Source organism: Rhodnius prolixus, unplaced genomic scaffold (assembly GCF_049639745.1).
Source record: "Rhodnius prolixus isolate KJV_2025 unplaced genomic scaffold, Rpr scaffold_1, whole genome shotgun sequence".
Classification (NCBI taxonomy): domain Eukaryota; kingdom Metazoa; phylum Arthropoda; class Insecta; order Hemiptera; family Reduviidae; genus Rhodnius; species Rhodnius prolixus.
The window spans coordinates 45,445,916-45,466,770 of NW_027411581.1; the positions used below are offsets into that span (position 1 = coordinate 45,445,916).

The window sequence follows — 20,855 nt, forward strand, 5'->3', positions numbered from 1 at the left end:
TGTTTTTGCACCTTTAAAAAATGTAAATTCTAATGTTTTTTTAGAATAAGCTGATGAAATGTAATGGAACAGGTGTCTTTTCTAGATAATCAAAGACTGCGCTAAAGCAAACCTTGACTGCTGTAGGTAACTTCGTCAGATTATGAATTAACCCATTACCAGCCATAGGCCCCATTTGAGGATCATAGCTTTATTTAGGTTTTTCTGTCGGCAGAATTGAAAGTTTTGATACTGTCCTCTTCTATAACGTTAATAAAACAGTGTGTAAACATTTTAAGTGAGTTTGGACTAAGTAGAGTTCTTTTAAACTAAAAAATAATATTTTGAAGTTGTCAACACGCAAGGTGAGTGGTAAGAATAATTATTACCGAGTTCACAATTAAAAAAAAATATCAACGAATTGGAGTTAAAAACTGCTGTAAGTAACTTCTTCAGGTTATGATTTAAGATTGTGCTTGTGGTACTTTCCTCATTAATTTGACATCTTCCCTTTAGGAAGATTTAATGGTGGTATTACCAGGAGGAAGGCTTCGTTATTGTATTCTGATTACGATGAGATCCAGGCAAGTTAAAGGAGAATTAAAGGGTAACCAAAAGGCTTCCCTGGAATGGATGAGAATGTATAATTTGTTTCTATATTTCTCACTTATGGATCGTTCCTCAATTACACATCTGTTAGGTGCTTTATCGACAGGCTCCTGTATTTTATCTGATATAAACAATCTCACGTCTCTCTGTGAACGCAATTATTAATCTAATCAACTATTTATGTACTAGCTATGAATCTTAATGGTTACACATAAAGGGTCCCAGCTCTGCTGCTCACTAACTTTTAAAACGATTCTTGTAACTGAATCAGGCTGGTAAAATGAACTGATATTGTATGTTTTGGCAGTCCTAGTTTACAGATGATTGCTGAAACCTATCATAAAAGATTTTCAAAAGACTTAGAAAGTAACTTTTCAACAAACGCATCCATCAATTTCTGATTTTCTTCAAAAAGACATTCCCAGGCAAATTGATTTTTTTAAAGGATTCCCAAGCAGTAAAAATATAGAAATAATATTAACATTCGGTAAAAAAAAAGAGGAACAAGTTTTATGGAAAAAGAACAAGAGCAACTCTGAACTTTGTGAACATTCAAGAATGTTAAAACACAATTCATATCACTTACGAAGTCACTAACTGAATTAAAACTTTGAAATGTTTACTTACTGTCACTTCTTAATATCGCATAATTTGACCTTTTTACATTAATATCTTCTCCAACAAAGATAAAGAAAAGTCTAACAATTTATCAATTTAAAAGTTCTTGTAATATGTACTAGGATCAAGATTACAATTTGGATAAATTGTTTTATCATATATTTATTTAAATTGTACACTAAATTAATAATGAATTGCGACGCAATTAAAAAATTATATCACTCAATTTTATGAAATAAAATACAGGGTAATTTTACCCTATGTTATATTCAAAATATTAGAATTGCCATAATTATTACGGGATTGTTGAGTTGTAAAAATTAAAGAACGATTTTTAAAAAATCCATAATTTGCTAAGTACAAATATAATCGCAAAACAAGGGTAAAAACCAATCTTGTTTAAAAATAAATTTTATTAAAAACGTTCATGAAGAGGAAAGCGAGAATTTTCATGGTATTTCCTAGAAATATTTTCAATTGTCAACCCTCAATAATTTTACAAACAATTTTCCAGTTAGTAATTAATCATATGGAATGTAATTACATGCAAATGCAGTAGTAAACGTGTTTTATTTCACATAAAATAGCGGATGAATACAATAGATTAGCTGGAATGGCGACTAATTGAAATAGAGAAATAGATCTATGCAGCAGGTGGTGCACAACATTTTCTACTAAATCATGTATGCGAGTAATTGAGTGGGCCATTTCATGGTAATGAATAAATTGAAAGCTGCTAAAATATTCTCGGAAAAGTTTCTCATAGATAATTTGATGTTTGGTTCTATGGTGAGATATCTAAGTCTGACGATGGTATTTAAATACATATTTACAGAAAGATTGATGCAAAAAAAATGGTATAATCAGTCGTTTTGTTCTCTTGGTAAAATATAAAACCTGATTTGAAACATCTTAATACTTGGTCTATTACTGGGTTTACTAATAACTGACAAAACCACTTCAAGTATTCCATTTGCTTTATATAAATCTAGTTGAAGGAGTGGATTCGAAGATCCTCAGCATTCACCATTCGACCAGAAAATTCCCTTCGTATCCCACACTTTGCCAAATATCTGAAACTCCATGCCAAACTAGTTCCTCATTTTAATCCGCTCATCCAAACCCTCTTAACTCCCACTATATACCCAAAAGTCTGAGGCATCTTTGGCCGTGCGTCTCTCTGGAAGCCTGACGACGACTGCTACCCAGAGAGGCAGTACATTTCATAAAGCCTCAATGGTATATACCAGGGGTCGGCAACCGCGGCTCTCGAGCCGCATGTGGCTCTTTTATCCAAAATGTGTGGCTCTTAAGCCTGTCCAAAATAGATTGTATATTTTAATTTTATTGAAACCAATGAAAATTTCTTTTATTAAAGATACTTTGTCAAAAAGAATTTGAAATAATATTAGTTAGAAATTGAATAGAATTATATTAAAATAAAGTACGTAATTATATAAGACTGCCGCCATTTTCATCAAACTCAGGTTTAGTTATTATTTATTTGTTTATTTATTTTGCAATATGTAAAACTAAATATTTAAAACATTTAAATGTTATTGAATATCATAAAATAATAATTTGTGAAGAACAGAGTTTTTTACACTATCATCCTTGCGGCTCTTGGTAAGATTTATTAAAATTATTTAAGGAGAAATGGCTCTCTACTTAATATAGGTTGCCGACCCTTGCTGTATACGACTGTCATTGTTGGATCATCTAAATATAATTCGCATGGCTCGTAATGCTGCTTAAAATCCACTTCTTTCTGATTCCTCAATTAAGTTGCGAGAAACAGTTTCACGGTTTAAATAAAACAAATGAAACAATCATAAGATGTTAATTTAAACATCCACAAGCTGATAGAGAGTTAAAAGTACTTAAAATGGTAGTTGCTTAATATTACTGTTATTTCTATTCATCGATAAATTCTAACGACTAATACGATATTGAGTTTTCAAGTTTTCAACGTTCTTTACATTCCATGGAGGTTTGCATTTCTTAGATTGTGTACATTTTATGAACGCCGCACATAACATTAAGCCAGAATAACTTCTATTCATTAATTGTGAACAATAAGTTGATCATAGTAATGTCTGATATTGTAATTAAAACTCCGAGAACGTGGCTACTTGTTACAACAAAAATAAGAACAATTGGTACTATTTGAGTAGCTTTGTGTATTGACTCACAAAATGGATCTTAGTTCTCCACAGCATTGCAGCATGAATGCTTATTATATTCACCCGGATTAGTACAATCAGTAGCTGTTCTTTAAGTGACAAATGCATTAGAACGAGATTTGCACCTGGTGTTTTTTTTTTTAATTACTGTTTCTATCTGAATTCATTAGCCATTTCAGCGCACTGGCGGACACGATAGTGTTCTGTCCATACATACAGACATTACATCTTCAGACAAAGAGCTGTATGGAAAGGAAACCTAAGGACAGGCAGCTGGACTCTCTAAATCGCAACTCCAGAAGGTAGTGTACTCACAAAGCCCTGAGCTAATGCCTATCTAGTTTCTTGAAACCAGGTCTAAGTATCTTCACCTAGGGATTATAATTTATTTATTTTTTTTGAGGAATTCCTCATACAAATGGAGTTGAGTGACAAAACAGAACACATTTCTTGAAATATAAACACAAAATAGAGATAAAAAATATATAATATATAAATTTATATACGCTCTTTAAAAAAAATAAAATAAAATACAATAATAATAAATTTATCTTTTTCAAATTTCAAATAAAACAATAAAATTCAATTGACATGCTGATTATGTAAAAAAAAAAAAAGATAATACAAATAATTTTTGGATTAAAAAATTTAGAATTTAATAGATAGGCCTGACATTACAAAAAAATAAACATTATCCATTTTGTCCGCATTATCAATAATCAGTAAATTAGAAAAATTTTCATCCAAACTTACATTACTATCTATGTAGTTAGTAAGAAATCTATTTCTGATATCTGCGAGAGAGGCACAAGAGAGCAAGAAATGGCGAATATCATCCGGCGAACGTTCGTCACAAAGATTGCAACCGTTGTTCACCATCAAATATATAGAGCTTTCCTTTACAGAACAGTTTGCAGAAATTAAATTTGGCGACTCTTATCTGGTTAATAACTTTTTGTTTTGAAATATTAGCTCTAAATTTTAGATAAGGCTCTCCAAATCCTAAATTGCTTATTTTTCTGTAGGAAGGACTGTAATTTGAATTCATAACAGAATTTATAACTATGGATAGCTTGTGGTTTCTAATTTTTTCAACTATGTTTGAAATTTCGCGATGGACTAAATTAGGGTCTGAAATATTAAGAGCATAGCTAGCACCAATTGTAAATAGTTTATTTTTTAATTGCGAAAACCAGTTGAATCTTATATCATTGTTACAGAGATTATCCAAGTACTTTAACATTTCCAAACATATTCTAGGGAGTCGCTCATTTATCAGATTCCTAATCTTCGCCCACCAGCTAATAATTCTTTTAAGAACCTCCACCTCTACATGAAAACATGTAGGGTTATCTTGATAAAGGTTATTTTTAATAAAAAAGAAATAAAAATAGATTTCATAACGAGCAGTATCTATGATAATAGAACTTAAATGAAGCAAAATACAGAAATAAGTGAATAAAAAGGAAAACTAGTTATTGATCGATTGTGGGCGAACTATTCGTGCCACTAAAATAGCAAACAGCTGATGGTGAGATAGGGGTACCTGTGGAAAGGTGATTACCATGTCCAATAACTGATACCAAAAAGTTTATAACCTAATTCAATATTGGGGCTAAGCAAATGTATGAACGTATAAATTTATATTAACTATTACTTGAAAAACTCTCCCAACTATAACAGTGTAATAAAAATACTCGCATTTAAAATATAATAAAGTAATCTACAAAAAAAAAAAAAAAAAGTCTATGCAAATTAAATAGCTCTGGGTAGAATACGTAATCTTAAGACCCAGAGTTACCGGCCTGAAAGGAATGGTATAACACCAATTTCTGCTTCTTTTACTGACAATTTCATGCCACTTTTACTGCTTATCTTTCTCGAGTAATTTTCATGCAAGATTCAGATGTTTAAAGAGAAAGCTGATCAAAAAGTCCGTCGTGGAAAACCCCAGAAAAGTTACGCTAAACAATTCCCCTGAAGACCGAAGAATCTGATTAAGCAATGCCTATTCATTCTATTGCTCCTTAATTTCATCTTTTTTGAATAAATTAGGTGAATGATGTTAGTCAATACAGGAGCCTTTTTTTTGTAAAACTGTAAACTTCATGTACGAAGGTAAAAGTTTGTAAAAGCACACTTTTGGTATGAATCAATCAATAAAATCCAAGGCAAATACCTGGATTAGAACACAGTGCCAACAATACATCTCAGCTTATCCTGCTTTTGCTCTTCTTAGAGAGATTTAGTAGCATTAAATGTGATCAATGATTGAAGCTCATTCTATTCAGATAAAAGATGTAGAAAGAAAACCAGTTTTCAGAACTTCATACGAATCTGTTGCTTTCTAGAGTCAGGTTTCTCTTTAACAAATGAGGAATACGAATCGTAATTCCATTAGCTTTTACCATAAAAGAGTAAAACAAAATTAAATTTTATTTTTTTTAATTCATCTCTTAGCCCATAATTAATTTATCCATCAAATTAAAAGTTCCAACTGTCAAGTTAAATCCTTTTTCGCTCAATTATGTTCTTCATAGATTGGATGGATTATTTCCATTGGGAAAGTTTTCTTTTGGCCAAGAGATATTGGATTTTATTCTTTTATGCCAGCATAACTTCGTCTAGGATTAGAAAAAAAGAAATTGCTTCACTCTACCCGTCAATCGAGGGGACTCCACCCTAAAGAAATTTGATTAATAGTCGTGTGTAATGCAAGTGGAGGTAATGCTAATCAGTTATTAGTTATTGGCATAAAATTTAAATTCCAGTCTAGAGGGTCGTTTGAAAAGTCCGTGCAAAAATAAAAACTACTTAATTTTTTAGGGTAAACCTTTTTTATTTTTCAACATAGTCTCCTTTTAGGCTTATACACTTCGTCCAACGCTGCTCTAGTTTGTTGATCCCTTCCGAATAATAGGATTTGTCCAAGTCTGAAAAATAGCCATTCGTTTCTGCAATCACCTCCTCGTTTGAATAAAATCTTTTTCACGCCAGCCATTTCTTCATATTGGGGAACAAATAGTAGTCCGAGGGAGCCAAGTCTGGAGAATAGGGGGGATGTGAAACCAGTTGGAACCCTATTTCCATTAATTTTGCGACCACAACTGCTGAGGTGTGAGCTGGTGCGTTGTCGTGATGGAAAAGGACTTTTTTGTGGGCCAATCGTGGGCGTTTTTCTTGCAGCTCGGTTTTCAAACGGTCCAATAACGATGAATAATATGCACCTGTAATAGTTTTACCCTTTTCCAGATAGTCGATGAGGATTATTCCTGGCGAATCCCAAAAGACAATCGCCATAATCTTTCCAGCCGAAGGAACGGTCTTCGCCTTTTTTGGCGCAGATTCCCCCTTGGTAAACCATTCTTTAGATTGTTCTTTGGTCTCAGGAGTGTAGTGATGTATCCATGTTTCATCCACAGAGACGAAACGACGCTTAAAGTCCTGCGGATTCTTCTGGAACAGCTGCAAACCGTCCTTGCAACACTTCACACGATTTCGTTTTTGGTCCAGCGTGAGCAATCGCGGCACCCATCTTGCGGATAGCTTTGTCATGTCCAAATGTTGATGCAAAATATTATGTACCCGTTCATTCGAGATGCCCACAGCACTAGCAATCTCACGCACCTTCACTCTTCTGTCATCCATCACCATATCATGGATTTTATCAATGATTTCTGCAGTAGTAACCTCAACAGGGCGTCCAGAACGTTCAGCGTCACTTGTGCCCATATGGCCACTCCGAAAATTTTGAAACCACTTATGAACTGTTCTAATCGAAGGTGCAGAGTCACCATAATGTTTATCAAGCTTCTCTTTAGTCTCCTGAGGCGTTTTGCCTTTCATAAAGTAGTGTTTAATCAACACACGAAATTCTTTTTCGTCCATTTTTTGAAAATTACTCGACTTCCTCGATTCAAACGAATGCCAAACACAAAGAAATAGATCGATCTGGCTGAAACTTGGTGTGTGTTCTTCCAAGAGATGCTACTAACTAAACATAACCTCGATACGCGCCAGTAGTGGTATCTCTCTGACTTTGCACGGACTTTTCAAACGACCCTCGTATAACCATATTTTTTTGTAACTTTTTATTTTTTAATTATAATTTTTTTAATATGTTCTTAAGGTAAAACGAGGTGTATAGAGAGGACCTTTCGCTTCACACGGTACGAAATTAACTTTTTGAATTGAATTTTAAAAATCTAATTAGTTTTTAATAACTTCTAATTAAAAATAAATAAATAAAAATAAAATAGAGCGTAAAATGTAAAAAAGACCGATCAAACAATGGTGGAAAATTATAATTTTCTAATATTTAGTAAAAAAACTAGAATAACACAAGAGTACTACTGGCTATCAACAATTAGCCTCATCAAAGTTTATGTTCTTCAACAAACTCCCAAAGGATAACTTAAATGATACAAAGTTCCTTAGTAATTCTGGATTAAAGCGATAGCGGTAAGTTGCTTTTAAAAATTCCATCTAAAATTACCTATCTATTTAACAATTTCTCATGAAGAAATTTTGACCACAAGAAAGGAAAGAAAAGGAAAATTCACAAAGGAAAGGCTGGTGTCCCCATTTGTAGAAACATCAATTCGGAAGATGCTGGGCCTGATCGACTGTAAAGCAGAACATAGCAATAGCCGCAAGTGTTAATCTGGAATGTTAATCTGCAAGTGGCCTGGGCTGTAAATTATTTTAAGCCCTATAAATCCCCGGGTCCTGATGGCATTTTCCCTGCCCTTTTGCAGCAGGGGAAAGATTTAATTACTCCTATTTTATGCAGGATAATGAGGGCATGCTTGGCACTCAACCATGTCCCTAGGGCATGGAGGCCTGTAAAAATTATCTTTATTCCAAAGCCTGGGAAGAGAACTCATACCCAGGCGAAGGAATTTAGACCAATTAGTCTAACATCGTTCATGTTGAAGGTGCTAGAAAAACTGATTGACATGTATATTAAGGAGGTGGCTTTAAAGCAACGGCCTCTGCATGCCAATCAGCATGCCTACCAAACAGGCAAATCTTGCGAGACAGCCCTCCATTGTCTGGTTAAGGAGTTGGAGGCTTCGGTATTTTGCAAGGAGACAGCTGTGGGCGTGTTTCTGGATATTGAGGGTGCCTTCAGTAACACTACCTACAGTTCAATTGCCTTGGCGATGGATAGACATGGCGTAGAGTCCACTGTTTCAAGATGGATCTGTAACATGCTATCGTCAAGGAGAATCACAGCGACCCTTTTTGGGGAATCGCTGGAGTTAACGACAGTTAGGGGGTGCCCTCAGGGGGGGGGGGGGTTCTATCCCCGCTCCTTTGGTGTATGGTCGTAGATGAGTTACTTGAGGTGCTAGACCTTCGTGGGTTCTCGGTCCTTGGCTATGCAGATGATATTTCTGTAGTGGTCAGGGGTAGACATGAGACAATCGTGGCTGAACTCATGCAGGAAGCTCTCAAGGTTATAGAAAATTGGTGTAGAAGGGTAGAGCTTTCAGTGAACCCTTCTAAAACTACTCTGGTCCCCTTTACAAGGAGAAGGGATAAGGAGAGCTACAAAAACCTTCGATTTTTTGGTAAAACTCTGGATGTGTCGGGTGAGGTCAAGTATTTGGGCATTGTCCTGGATACCAGACTCACTTGGAAGGCGCAGATTGAGAGAGTTACATTAAGGGCTAAACAGGCCCTTTGTGGAATAACTAGAACCTGTGGGAAGACATGGGGTCTTAGCCCAAAGATGACCCACTGGCTCTATACACGTACAGTCATACCTATCATCACCTACGGTTCAGTGGTGTGGTGGAGGAAGACTGAACAACAGACGGCAATTAAGGCTCTAGCAAGGGTGCAGAGACTGGCCTGTCTGATGATCACGGGGGCCTTTAGTAGCACCCCTACTGCGGCGCTGGAGGTACTTCTGGGGTTGGCTCCGCTTCAATATGTTATTCAGGCGGAGGCAAGGGCCAGTGCGTACAGAATGGCGAGCAATGGGCAATGGAGGCGTATAAGTTCCTGCATTGGCCATATGATTATTTCAGATAAGGTCGACCCTGGGCCGGTTATTGACATGGCAGGGGACAGTATCTGTCCTAAATACAGTTTCGAGACTCCTTTTCAGGTGTGTATTAAACCGAGGACTGAATGGAGGGTAAACTGGACGGATCAGTACCGGAAGGGAGGCATTTGGTTTACCGATGGCTCCAAGATGGACTGTGGGACTGGGTCTGGAGTGTATGGGGTTAAACCCGAGGTACTCATTGAGAGATCTCTTGGGAGATACGCCACAGTCTTCCAGGCCGAGGTTTTTGCTATTAAAATATGTGCTGAGGAAAACCTGCGGATGGAACCTAGAAATAGGGAGATTCGCATCTTTTCGGACAGCCAGGCTGCACTGAAGGCTCTCGTATCCTTCAGAATCACCTCTTCCCTGGTCTGGGAATGCAGGAAGGCCCTAGAACTACTGGCGCGGCACAACAAAGTTCGGTTGGAATGGGTGCCGGGTCATGTGGGTATTGAAGGGAATGAAAAAGCTGATTATCTGGCCAGGAATGGGGCTAACACTCCTTTCATCGGTCCAGAGCCTGTCCTGGGGATCACCAGGGGTTCGGTTCGCGCGGCTCTCAGAGATTGGATCTGGAGGGAGCACGAAAAGAACTGGGTGATGTGTCCTGGGGTTAAACACAGCAAGACTTTGATGCCTTGGCTGTGTAAGCAAAGATCCAAAGAGACCCTGTGTTTGGGCAGAAATCAGATTACTCTGATTACAGGCCTATTCACGGGGCACGGTAGGTTCAAGAAGCATCTGCGCAAGGTGGGGCTTATCAGCTCGGAGCCGTTGTGCAGATTATGTCAGGAAGAGGAGGAAACGGCCTCTCACCTGTTGTTCGATTGCGTTGCAATCGAAAGTTTGCGCTATGAAACCTTTGGAACGTTGAGGCCGAAGGAGATAGTAGCGCAAAAACAACTAGTAGGGAAAGTCCTTGACCTCTTTAGGAGGGGAGGGTTCGCCTACTAGAACTAAGAAGGGACTGGCACAATAAGTCTTCTGTGGCTGCGGTGCCTTGGGGTATAGGTCCCGTCCCATCTACCATCTAATCTAATCTAATCTGGAATGAAGTAAATCCAGAAGAAAATGAAATCCTTTGCGGAAAAAGAAGAGGTTGAATGAATAGAGTAACATTAATTAAAGGAACCGACAGGAATGTCTTTCGCATCAATTCAAATTGTTTGTGCTAAAGAGGTCAGGCAATCCGAATACGATCGATACAGATCTTTACTGTAATATCGGTACATTTTCTCTGTAATCTCGTGGGCGGAAAACCCGGTTTGAAGTCGATGGAAACTTGAACTTGAAACTTTTGAACTCAATCATGTACAGCAAGGTAAGTAAGCAGTAAGAAAATCTACGTTTGATTGTTTTTTGACCTGCAAGATAAGCAATCATAACTGGAATAGCCTTTCTTTCAGGCGCGCAGTCGTCACGTTTGATGATGCTAGAGCTTAAACTAGATCTACCAAATCAAATTACCACGTAGGGTAAGGTTACCAGACGTCCCCGTTTCATGGAGACAGTCCCCCGAATTTTTACATTTCTCCCTGACTGTACCCGTTTTCGATATCAATGTTCTGAGTCCTAAAATCATTAAGTAGCAGGTTAGTAGTTTGTAAATCGTCACCACCTAGTGGGATGTACATTTTGACAACATTCATAATTCTGAATGCATTCTCTTAAGAAGCATTCCAGTGAGAGATAAGTTTGAGGATGCAGTCCATTTCTACAAAGCTAAAAACATCTACTTTAATTGTTTGGATGAATTTGTCATGTTTGATGAGATATCATCGTTGAAGGAATGTATGTTCATCAAGAGTGAGTGAGAGAATGGAACACTATGAACCTCAGCGCATGTGAAAGGTGGTGTGATGTGGTTTCACATTTCACTAGCAGAATGGTATCATTTAATAATCTGCAAAAGCTAGTTGAAATATCTCTCTCTTTGCTTGGGAGTAATGCACCTGTCGAAACAGTTTTCTCAGCAATGAACATGATGTGGTCTTCGATCAATAATGAGTGTTAAAAGAGTGCGTTCTGAGTTAACTATCATCACTAGCTTTCCTGTGACTTGTCTAGAATTCGCTACAAAACTTAGTTCAAGAGATGACATATTACAAAAAATGCATTCATCACAAAAATACTTGTGACTTTAATTGTGTCAGAACAAGAATATTATGTTTTATCAAAGTATTAATAATTATAATTGTAGTGTATAATAATAGTAGCATTGAATTTATTTTGAGAAACTTAACTCTTATCGGTGGACGACAACAGTAACGATACGATCATCTGTATACATGGAGCTGCTAGGTGTCCTCGGATTTCAGGTAAAAAATCAGGTAACCATATAACATAGGGCTAATTTTGTTGTTTAACTGTTGAACTTCAAGACTGATTGTTACATTTGTTTGAATTTTCATCAAAGAAAATGTTAAAATATCTGAAAATTAGTTGGATTAAAGGGATAATATAAAAATAGTTATACAATTCCTCAATTTTTTTTTAAATACCCTAAGGATTAATACCGTAAATGAATAAAAAAAAAAAAAAACATGCAGCGAGGGAGACAGAGAAAAATAACTTGCTCAATTATTATTGAGTGACTTTTCCAACTGGCGGCAAAAAACAAGTGACCAGAAATAGAGTTTCCAATCAAATGTAAATTAATTTCACAGGATTCATCTGTCGAACAAAATGGGAAACTACGCTGATACCACGTTTTGTTATTTTTTTTTTTTTTTTTTTTTTTTTTTTTTTTTTTTTTTTTTTGGCGCATCGACTGCCTTGGCCATTAGCGCCCACTAATAAAGTTCTTTTCACTTACCAAATGCTACTCGAGCTGGGATGACACGTGTGCAGACCCATAGCTTCCAAACACTACACCTTGCTTAGCAAGGTAGGGTGGAGCCTGGGTCTGCAAGATTGTCTCCACACATCCCCTCTTATTTCATCGACCTTGTCGACGAGGGGGAGTGTGGAATATGATTGTGTCATCCCTTAAATCAACTAACTTTATATTATATATACCTAAATCTGAATTAATAATTTTGAATGTTTTCTATTATATTTATTGTAGGCAAAACCAAAAGTATTATATTTTCTACGTTTACTATTTGCTTGGGCTTTACTGAATACTAAATCCGAGGAGGCTATTTACTCTACCTAGTATTTGGATGTGCAGTACTTTGAACTAATATTCCTGCACATCCCAAAATAAACTAAAACTAAATATAATTAACCTAATGGGGTTGAAATACTCGTATAAAATTTCTTTCAACCCCGGGATAAAAAACCTAACCTAAACATACATACGACTTTCTCGCTAATAAATACGTTCATGCCAATAAATACATTCACGCCAATAAAAAAAAATACATTCACGCCAATAAATACATTCGTACCAATAAATACATTCATACTAATAAATACATTCTCACCTATATATAATACACTCATCCTAAGCATTCACACTAGGGGAAAGTACTCGATATTCCTTTCCCCTTTAAAAGGACTAACCTATAAATTAACCTAATTAATAACCTAAATTTTAAAATATAAATTGATTTGTTTTAGATACGTAAATAGCCTCCTGATATAAGGAGAACCCTCTTGAAGGATAACGCGCTTGTCATGTGGCAGGCCTGCTGTTTCTCTATGTGTTCGCAGTGCCTGACACCCTTCCAACACGTGCGACACTGTCAGCCTTTCTCGGCATCGCGGGCACCTCGGCCTTCTTTCGGCAATAAGGAGGTACCCATGTGTCATACGTGTATGACCAATCCTTAGCCTTGTTAGAATCACTGATTCATGCCGCGGGTAATTCTCGACTCTAGCATTTAGCACACGTGGCCTTATATCTTTTAGTTTTTCATTAGTGTTGTCCCACTGAACTTGCCACTTTCTATTTATAATAAGTTTCATATAGGCTTGTAAATCAGTAGGACGTACAGGGGTGACATCTTCAGAAGTAGTAGAGGCAGCTTGTTTAGCAGCCTGGTCTGCTCTTTCATTGCCGGACACACCTATGTGCCCTGGCACCCAGACGAATGTCACCCCTTGGCCACGTGCATGAAGTTCAAAAAGTAGATTAAAAATATTGATGACCATTGGGTCCGTCGAGAATTGATCCCGGAGAGCCATGATCGCACTTAACGAATCTGTCAATACCAACGATTTGTTATAATTATTATCTTTTATAAGCTTTAGGGCCTGGCAAAGAGCATACGTCTCTGCCGTGTACACCGACGCGTAATAAGGGAGTGTCCAACTAAGGGTAACTCCCTCGGTGTACACAGCGCTACCAACACCGTTGTCTGTTTTGGACCCGTCCGTAAAGACAGGTCTAGAATCATAATAAACACTCATTAATTCTAATAATCTTTGTCTATAGACAACGGGCGGTGTATCATCTTTTTTGAAAATTGCCAGGTCCATGCGGACGCGCGCAGAGGGCAGTAACCATGGAGGGTGGGGTGCAAAGCCCCAACCCATAACTTCTCCTAATTCTATACCCTCTGCAGCTAAGATTTCCTTAGCTCTGATACCAAGGGGTCGCGTCCGCGTTCGTTGGTAACGAAACTCTTCATCATGTAGGCTCTCGAATATGGTAGGGAATAAGGTAAGAAACCGCTTCCCCCATATTCCGGCGGTGTAGGTCAGGGTAATCTGCTCTCTTCTTAACTGAGGAGGTAACATCCCCGACTCTACATAAAGACTCTGTAGAGGACTGGTCCGGAAGGCGCCTGTAAATAATCTAACACCTTCATTATACACTCTGTCTAATAACGCCAGGCGTGACTTTCGCGCGGAACTGAAAACAGGGGCTCCATATTCAAGTTTGGAGCGGGTAAGACAAATGAAGATACGTTTCAAGATCTCCCGCTCGGTCCCCCATTTGTAGCTTCCAAGGAATTTCAAGATGTCGAGGGTTCTCCTTGCTTTTGTAGAAATGTATTCGATATGTTCCTGCCAGGATAGCTTACTATCAAAAATGAGACCCAGGAAACGAACGCTATCTTTATAATGAAGTGGTGTGCCATCCAAGAACAGTGTTGGAGGGGCATGATCATGCCTCAAGCGGCAAAAATGTAGGCACACCGTTTTAGGTTTTGAAAATTTAAATCCGTTCCTGGAAGCCTCTGCAGCCACTCTGTCAACTGCCTGTTGTAGCGATTCTCCAACTTCGCAAAGATCCCTTCCTGATAAATAAATTGCCAAATCATCAACATATAAAGAAATTTGAAGCGGATCTGCTACAACATCGGCTAGACTATTTATCGCCATTGTAAACAATGTAACACTTAATACCGATCCCTGAGGTATTCCATTTTCTAGGACGTGTGGGTCCGAAAAGACCGACCCCAGGCGTACTCGGAACCTTCGCGGCTCTAAAAAGCCACGAAGGAATCTCGGCATGTTCCCTCTCAAACCCCAATCGTGACACTTCCGCAGGATCGCATGTCTCCACGTGGTATCATAAGCCTTCTCGAGGTCGAAGAACACGGCCAGAACGTGCTCCCTATGCACAAATGCGTTTTGTACGTAGACCTCAAGGTGGCTCATCTGATCCAACGTGGAACGATACCTGCGAAATCCCGCTTGATGCTGGCTGTAAAGTCCTCTCGTTTCTAACATATATACTAATCTATAGTTGACCATAGATTCGAGGACCTTACTCAAGCAGGTGGTCAATGATATGGGCCTATAACTAGAGGGGTCGCTAGGGTCTTTTCCTTCTTTAGGGATCGGTATAATTATTGCTTCCCGCCAACCATCAGGGTATTGTCCGGTCTCCCATATGCTGTTATATAATTTTAGCAGGTTCACTTTCCCGGTTATGTTCAAGTTTTTTAACATAGCATATGGGATTCCATCCACTCCTGGAGTTGTATTTTTGCATTTCTTTAAAGCGTTTTCTAGTTCTTGCATGGTCAGCGGCGCGTTGTAGGATTCATCAATGGCGATTTCAAAGTCTAGTGGCTGCTGCTCCACGTCACCTTTCCGCCTTAGAAATTCTGCAGTGTAATTTTGTGAGCTGGACACTTGTGCAAAGTGCCCAGCCAATACTTCTGCTACTTCTTTTGGCTCGGTGACGACGACATCATTTCTTTTTAAAACTGGTATCGTCGGATATTTGCAACCACCAGAGAGGGCTCTTATCTTACTCCACACCTCCTTAAGGGTCGACGATGTAGAAATCGTCGACACGTATGAGGCGAGAGTTTCCTTTTTTAGATGTCTTATTAAACGCCTCTCCCTGGCTCTTAATCTTTTAAAGCTAATTAAATTTTCTTCCGTCGGATACCTTTTAAATCTGTTAAAGGCCTGCTTTTTTGCTATGTTGGCAGTCTTACATTCCGGGGTCCACCAGGGAACGGGAAGTCTTGCGACTTTCCCGCCAATCCTAGGAATGGTACCTTCGGCTGCTTGCACCAACGAATTTGTAAACCTTTTTGCATCAAGGGTGGCATCCCCTGTAAGGGGTAGAGTCACCACATTTTGTGCATAAGCAGGCCAATTTGCATTTTTGATGTCGTGTCTCCAGGGTATCTCAAAGGGCGCCCTGGAGATGGAGCTTGATAGTAAGATTGGGAAGTGGTCACTGTGATATAGTTCATCTAGTGTAGTCCATCTCAAGCGAACTGCAATGGTGGGAGTAGCAACACTCAGGTCAATTGCGCTAAAGCCTCCCGAGTGTGCGTTAAAATGTGTAGCTTCACCACTGTTGAGGAGCATCAGATTAGAGTTGTCTATAATCTCCTCAAGAGCTCTACCTCGTGCATCAGTTCTAGCTGAACCCCATAATGTGTTGTGAGAGTTAAAGTCTCCCATCAGCAACACTGGGGCAGGTAGCTGCGAGAGTAGATTCTCCAGATCACTTCTTCGCCAGAATATATCCGGCAAGTAAATACTGGCTAATGTGATCTGCAGTGGTGTAGACAGGCGCACGGCAACAGCTTGCAAATTAGTTTGGAGGGGTAGCCGCTGGCTGGGTATATTGTCCCGTATACAGACGGCTACTCCGCCGCGCGCCCTCCCACCTGGGGCAGGTTGCACCTCTTTGCTGAATACTTTGTATCCAGGGATTCGAATGAATTGCCCCGGTCTAATCTTAGTTTCCTGGAGGCACAACCCAAATGGTCGGTGTTCCGCCACCATTCGGCGTAACCCTTCCACATTACTCATATAGCCCCGCATATTCCATTGTATGATGGACTCACACATTTTGATATTTCGATGTGACCACACGTGGCAGGAACATTCTAAATGAATTTGTTGTGTTTACTAAGTTTTGAGTATTAAGATATATGGATGCTGAAGAGAGAATCATGATCACTTGTCAATCAGTGGCACACTTGTCTCGAGGCTTGCCTTTAGGCCAGCCCTTTTTTCTTCTTCTTGGGGGGTGGTCGGAAATGTTACCACCCTCCGATTCAGAGGCCTCAATATCCGTCCCCATTAGCTGCCATTGCTGCTTGGGGGAATGAGCTATTTGGTCGGAAGACATCTGCTCTTTATTAGGTTTAATGCTCTTCCCCCTTATACCTACTGGATAAGGGGGTGGCATCTTCAAGCTTAACCGCTTCCTCCTGGTGGAACGTTTAGGTGGACTTACCACCTTCCACCCACCTTCGGAGGAAGGCTTGGTTTTAGGTGGTTGCAATACCACCTTTGAATCACTTCCACTAGTAGTGGGAGTGATCGTTGGTAGCCTTTCGGCTACCGGTGCCCCAAGAGGGGCAGTTTGTTTTGGTGGTGGGATTTCTCCCACCTTTATAATGGTCCCCTTTAAAGTAGGGGAGGAGGTAGACGGTGGGATTTCTCCCAAGCTAGTAATAGTTCCCCTTGAGGCCGGAGAGGGGCCACTTTTTAAATGCCCCTGTTGGTTCGCAGGGGTTGAAAGGATGTGTGCCACTGTCAGGGGTGTCCTCATTTTATCTGCATATGAAACTTCTTTTGAAACATATGATCTGCTTTCAACAATAGCTCTTGCCTCATGATAGGGCAATTGCTGTATTGTTTTCACTTTTTGAATTTCTTTCTCTTTTATTAAAATTGGACACCCCGAGGATCTGGCATTATGATCTCCGCCACAGTTTACACATTTTATTGGTGGAGTGCATTCGCCCTCATGTTTCGGCTTTCCACACACGCATACCGCTTCGGTAGCCTTGCATTTCATTGATGTATGTCCAAACCTTTGGCATTGAAAACATCTCATAGGAGATGGAACATAAGGGCGTACTTTCAACTTATAGAAAGCAGCTTCTACCATTTGTGGCGGTCTCGGGCGGTCGAATGTGAGGACAAGGGAGGCGGTATCCACTAAGGAACCATCCTGCCTCCGCTTGATCCTCCTCACCTCTATTACGCCCTGATCGGCCAGACCCTCTTTTATGTCTTCTAGCTCGCTGTTTAATAAATCCCGACAAGTGATCACTCCCTGAGAAGTGTTTAGGCGCTTGTGTGGGCCCGCTTCTAATTCAGCATCCATATATTTTTGCAAATTCAAAATGGCCCTTATTTGGGAGCGGTTATCCGCTTCAACACAAATTGAGCCATCGCCCAGCTTTCTTATACTTTTGGTTTTGCCCAGTGTACTTTTCAAAAACTTGTGTATTTTGAAGGAACATTCGTTGGAGAATGAACCTTCTTTTTTCCTAAGTATAAAAAATCTTCCCCAATTATCTGAATCAAAATCAACAAATTTAAAAATATCATTACCTCTCTGGTTGCCGCCCTTGGCTTTCTTCCTTGGCGGGGAAGAAGGGCAAAAGGGTTGCAAAGTAACCTGCATCCCCGTCGTTGAAATGTCCATTGAATTGTCCTGGTCCATGCCGTGTCGATTACCTGAAAAGCCAATTGGGTTGATATGGGATGGGGGATTGGTAGGTGGGTTTGAATTGGAGTTTGGGTGAGGGATAGGGTAATTTGGTGTAGGATTAGGATTTAAGGTAGGGATAAATGGTGGGCTAGGCCCGGTAGAATTAATATGTATATCCATGATAGACACATTTAATTCATCGAAGTACGTGGTCCCGCCTCCTCGGACGCTCAAGTGGACCCGGTTACTATCCGGGTAGACCATCGCACTTCGATATAGACCGGTGCCGCGGAAGACAACGTTCCGGTACCAGGTACCGACCCGTGCCCCCGCGACCCCCTTCCTACCCCTAGGAACCTGTCTGAGGCAGTGTTCCCTAGCCGATTTCCTGAAGTAGGGGTATCCTCCAGGTGGAGCTCTCGGGTGAAGCCGAGGCCAAAGACATGTGTTGGGATAAGCTGCCCGCAGGTCAACGTCTCCCTCAATGCCCAGGATCCTCTTTTCCACCCTAGCCCCAAAGCCTCGCCACGGCCCGCGAGGGAGAGATATTTATACTCTGACTCTCGACGAGTGCGTGTCCTTGTTCGTGCAGTGTGTGTAGTCGTCTGTATAGTGTGAATGTTAAGGTGTAAATGAGTGTGTGTGGTGGGGAGCTCGAGTTTACCTGTGGGTTCGCTAAACCCAAGTAGCTGCACACAGCAACTACCTCTGCAGGTACGTTTTGTTATGTTATTATTCCATGTTTTTTAAACACTTTTTTTTTCCCCGTATCCACACCTTTTTTTTCTTTGCTAATTTTTGTTTGGAGACAAATATTGTGACAAGCGGCCAGCTGAAAATAACAGGTTTCAGATCTGAAAGGAAATTCGGGAATATAAATCTAACAACTTTGTGTTTAACTTTGTCTCTAGTTTACTTAAAACCAATTTCTATTAAAATCATACTGTTGTGTGAAGAATTTGTTTTTTAACCATGTCCATAAGCAGAAATTTATACAAGTAATTGAAACTTCGATGGTTGATTTGAAATTATTATCTGCTCTTTGCGGCTTCATTTTAACATCGTAAGGAAAATCTTTTCCCTCCTACTTTATTTTTTGAGGATAGGTGTTGGTTTAGTGGTTATGAAGTGTGGAATTGTAAATGGGAGATACCCAGTTCGAATCCCGCGCGAAGCTAATTTTTATTTGTTGATAAAAATGTTAATAGTAAAGCATGTACTTCTACCCCTGTACACATGTAATTGGTAGTTCGTCGTTAAGCAATGCCTGAAAAAAATATTTGATTACTTCTCTCAACTAATTATTATTTACAAAATGTTTACCTAAAAGGCTAGGCTTGGGATCTTTAAAGTTGGCTCTACCACCCAGTTGGGCATGTCAAGTCTGAGGTGGTGGTTTAAAATTAGAGGTGAAATGCTTTTTCTGAACTGTGTGCCATGGATTGAAAAAGCTGCCCAAAAAGAAAAATGTGCATTATGCAATTTGAATAGCAGGGAGGACTTGCATCACTTCCTCTGCGAGTGCCCAATCCTTTCGGAATTTCGACTGAGAAGCCTCGGTGTGAAATTATTAGATGCTCAATATGTCATTGATGTTTTGGGGAATCAGCATATTTGCAGTGACTTGATTAGTTTTGCCAGGCAGGCTTGGAACTATAGGTACAGTCTCATTAGAGAATTCAATTATTAATTTTTTGATTTTGAAAATATTACTATTTTAATTACAATTAATTTGATTTAAAAAATTTGCTTTTAATTTTCACTCACAGTGTTCTATTTTTATTATTATTTTATTGTTGTATTATTTTTTTTGTGCCATTAAGTTTATTTTCATATAATAATTTATTAAGTTTATTCTTTCTTTTTATTTTGTAACCAAACTCTGGCAGACGGCGTTAGCCATGCCTTTTGTACATTGTTAAAGGATCTTATGTACTATATCTTCTTAAATAAATGTATATTATTATTATTATTATTATTATTATTACCTAAAAGGCTAGGAAGGCTTTTGAATAACAATGAATGGCCACCTACAATGAAGAAACATTGCTTTAAAAATAGGCAAAGTTACTACAATGGCTGTGGTGTAAGTGAGAAACTATAACTGTCAATAAAAACCACTTTTTCGTACTCAAATTGAAAATAAGCATGATTCCGAAACTTTCTCTTACTTACTGGAATACAAGAAAGAAAAATCGCATAAGAGCAAAGAATAATTTAAGAAATCATAAGTCTAAGACAAAGTAGTACGAAGTGCACTTAGAAAACAACGTATCCCCCTTCAATAGCAATAAATCCACACGAGTCCAGTATAATAATTTTTTTTGTTCGCCATCCCTTAATGCATGCAGGAAGAGGAAGAAAAGAAATATATAGTAAATCATATGTAAGAATGACGACGACTATTCTTGTAGTGAAAGCTGTTCTGGTGGATATGTTATCCCTAGAAGGGGGAATTGGATGTGTTTGTGGGGGAAGTAAATAGCAAAGAGGGTGTTGGAGACCTCCGTTGTATATTGTTTCCCCAAGAGGGATTTATAAGGGTTGTGGCTGGAGAAACGACCTGCTGCTCCAGTTACTAGAAGGAGAG

General features: G+C 39.0%; 1 protein-coding gene across 3 annotated transcripts in view; it reads right to left on the reverse strand.

Moving 5' to 3' along the window:
• LOC141460566 (uncharacterized) overlaps nt 1–20,855 on the reverse strand; it is a 519,534-nt gene that overhangs the window by 346,890 nt on the left and 151,789 nt on the right. The window lies entirely within an intron of this gene.